The sequence below is a fragment of the Orycteropus afer genome, unplaced genomic scaffold (assembly GCF_000298275.1).
Source record: "Orycteropus afer afer isolate SDZICR_OR568_19922 unplaced genomic scaffold, OryAfe1.0 scaffold00236, whole genome shotgun sequence".
Classification (NCBI taxonomy): Eukaryota; Metazoa; Chordata; class Mammalia; order Tubulidentata; family Orycteropodidae; genus Orycteropus; species Orycteropus afer.
The window spans coordinates 3716001-3719837 of NW_006921823.1; positions in this window are offsets into that span (position 1 = coordinate 3716001).

Genomic DNA, 3837 nt, shown 5'->3' on the forward strand with positions numbered 1-3837 from the left:
CTAATCTGTAGCTTGAGGTGGCAATATTAATATGCAAAACAGCACGACCAATCGATCAAGTACTTGTGAGAAGTGAGACTCTGGGTGATTGCATATTTGATACTTTTCTGCAATTTTGTCAGCAAGAGTAATAATATAAGGAAACTGGTTGGTTGGTCCTACTTACACTAGACAAAGTGGTGAAAGTGTGAGATAAACTCAGAGCTGCTGACTCTCAGTTTACGCACCACATAAAAGACCTCAGTGTTTCCAGTTGTGCTCTGAAAGAAAGCCTTATTTCTTCTAGTAACAGAGCTGATATTGCTGAAAACCAAACCCAGGGTCTTATTGTAAGGGTGGCTGAATTACAATGCCAATTAAATTGCCGACCCAGAATGGTGTCTGAAGTTAAAGTGAGGGCACTGATTGGGAAAAAAACGGAATCCTGAAACCTGGAATGGAGACATATGGGCAGATAGTCAGGAAGATCAGGATTAAAAGCCTGTAAATTCTGTTGAATCCCTCCCATCTGAAGGGATTACTGTAAAACCATTACCCTCCATCTCAGTTTGATGGGATTAGCCAAACTATTCCTGCTGAGTCATTGCCTGAGGCAGAGGCCATGAAGACATTCCTGAAGGTTCTCAGGAACTGCCCCAACCACACATTGTTGCTGTTAGACCTATAACTAAAGTTAAGCCCAAGCGAGCCCCAAAAGGTGAAGTAGAAAGTGTCACTGAGGAGGTGGTATGCTACACCTGAAAAAATCTACTTGATTTTGCTAACCTGTACAGAAAGAAACCTGGAGATTATGTATGGAAGTGACTACTGAGGGTGTGGGATAATGGTGCAAGGAATGTAACAATGGATCAGTCTGAGTTTATTAATTTAGAACCACAAAGTACAGATTCTTTGTTCAATGTTTCAGCTCAAGAGGTTAGGAAAGGCTCTAATAGTTTATTTGGTTGGCTTACAGAAGCATGGATTATGCAGTGGCCTACCTTAAGCCAGGAGCTCTGGTAGCATAGTGACTAAAGGTACTTGACTGCTAACCAGAAGGCCAGTGGTTCAAACCCACCAGCCCCTCCTCAGAAGGAAGGTTGGGCAACCTACTTCCATACTGATACCACCTCAGAAAGGAAGGGTCACTGTGAGTTGGGTCTGACTCAAGGGCACATAACAACAACAACAAAACCTTAAGTCAAGATGAAGTGCCAGACTTGCCTTGGTATAATGTAGAAAAGTTATCCAGACGCTTAGGGAAATTGGCCTGTTAGAATGGATTTATCAGATTAGACCCCTAGAGTCAGAAATGGAGAGTCCAGAAGACATGCCTTTCACCATTATGGTGAGGAATAAATTTGTGAAGGGGGCTCCACCATCCTTGAAGACTGCTGTGATTGCTGTTTTATGTAAACCTGATTTGACAGTGGGAACTGCCCTAATTGTACTAAGACACTTAACTATCACACTTAAATACTGTAGGGCTGATTGGGCCCTGTGCTATTAGGGGCCAAGTGGCAGCAATTAATCGACAAAGGCAAGGTGGGGGTGGTTACCATAATGGACAGCAGAGTCAGAACAGAAAGCAGAGTATTCTGACTCATGTGGAATTATGGCATTGGCTACTTGTGCATGGTGTTCCTAGTAGTGAAATACATGGCAAACCTACTAAATATTTACTTGATCTATATAGACCGAAGAATTCTAGGTCACATGAACAGCAGCTTAGATTGAATCACCAGAATACAGTCAGAGCCTGTCAATAAATTCCCAGACTTGAGTCAATTTACAGACCCACAACCCCTTGAATGAAGGGGAGGCCGTGTCTCTTTGAGGAAGGATCCCACTACATTGCAAAAATCTATAATGTCAATCTTTCTCCCAGCCTTCCCCAAAGAGATCTGAGGCCTTTTATGAGAGTGACTGTTCATTGAGGAAAAGGAAATAATCAGACTTTTCGGGGATTACTGGACACTGGCTCTGAACTGACACTTATTCCAGGAGACCCAAAGCGTCATTGTGGCCCACCAGTCAGAGTGGGGGCATATGAAGGTCAAGTTATTGATGGAGTCTTAGCTAAAGTGTGTCTCACAGTGGGTCAAGTGGGTCCCCAAACCCATCCAGTAGATCCCTGCAGTTCCAGAATGCATAATTGGAATACATATACTGAGCAATTGGCAGAATTCCCACATTGGGTCCCTGACATGTGGAGTAAGGGCAATTATGGTAGGAAAAGCCAAGTGGATGCCATTAGAACTGCCTCTACCTACAAAAATAGTAAATCAAAGGCAATACCACATCCCTGGCCCTCCAGGGATGCAGAGATTACTGCCAACATCAAGGACTTGAAGGATTCAGGGGTGGTAATTCCCACAACATCCCCATTTAATTCACCTATTTGACCTGTGCAAAAAACAGATGGGTCTTGGAGAATGACAGTAGATTATCGTAAACTTAATCAGGTGGTGACTCCAATTGCAGCTGCTGTTCCTGATGTGGTTTTGTTGCTTGAGCAAATTAGTACATCTCCTGGTACTTGTTATGCAGCTATTGTTATGGCCAATGCCTTTCTCTCAATGCCAATTTCAAAGGACCATCGGAAGCAGTTTGCCTTCAGCTGGCAAGGCCAACAATACACTTCTACTGTGCTTCCTCGAGGGTATATCAACTCCCCAGCACTATGAAGTAATTTAGTCTGTAGGGATCTTGATCACCTTTCCTTCCACAAAACATCACACTGGTCCATTATATTGATAACATTATGCTGATTGGACCTAGTAAGGAAGAAGTATCGGTGACTCTAAAGTTATTGGTGAGACATATGTGTGCTAGAGGTTGGGAAAATAACCCAACACAAATTCACACACCTTCCATCTCAGTGAAATTTTAGGGGTCCAGTGTTGTGGGGCATGTCGAGATATTCCTACTAAAGTGAAGGATGAGTTATTGTATCTGGCTTCCCCCACAACTAAAAAGGAGGCACAATGTCTTGTGGGCCTCTTTGGATTTTGGAGGCAACATATCCCTCATTTGGGTGTGTTGATGCAGCCTATTTATCAAGTGACTCAGAAGGCTTCCAGTTTTGAGTGGGGCCTAGAACAACAGAAGGCTCTGCAACAGGTTCAGGCTGCCGTGCAGGCTGCTCTGCCATGTGTGCCATATGATTCAACTGATCCAATGGTCCTTGAGCGTCTGTAGTAGGTAGAGATACTGTTTGGAGTCTTTGGCAGGTCCCTATTGGGAAATCGCAGTGCAAACCCTTGGGGTTTTGGAGCAAAGCCCTGCCATCCTGTGCAGATAACTACTCTCTTTTTGAGAAACAGCTTTTAGCTTGTTACTGGGCTTTAGTAGAGCCTGAACGCCTAACCATGGGCCACCAAGTGACCACAAGGCCTGAGATGCCCATCATGAACTGGGTGTTGTCTGAACCACAGAGACATGCGAAGCAGCACTCCATCATTAAATGGAAGTGGTATATCAGAAATTGGGCTTGAGAAGGACCTGAAGGCACAAATAAGTTGCATGAGGAAGTGGCCCAAATGCCTATGGTTTCCACTCCGGTCACATTACCTTCCCTCTCCCAGTCTGCACCTATGGCCTTATGGGGAGTTCCTTATGATTGGTTGACTGAGGAAGAGAAAACTCATGCCTTGTTTACAGATGTTTCTGTGCAATAGGCAGGCACCACTCCAAAGTGGACAGCAGCAACACTGCAGCCCCTTTCTGGGACTTCCTTGAAGGACAGTGGTGAAGGGAAATCTTCCCAATGGGCAGAACTTTGAGCCTTGCATATGGCTGTCCACTTTGCATGGAATAAGAAATGGCCAGATGTGTGAATATACGGATTCATGGGCT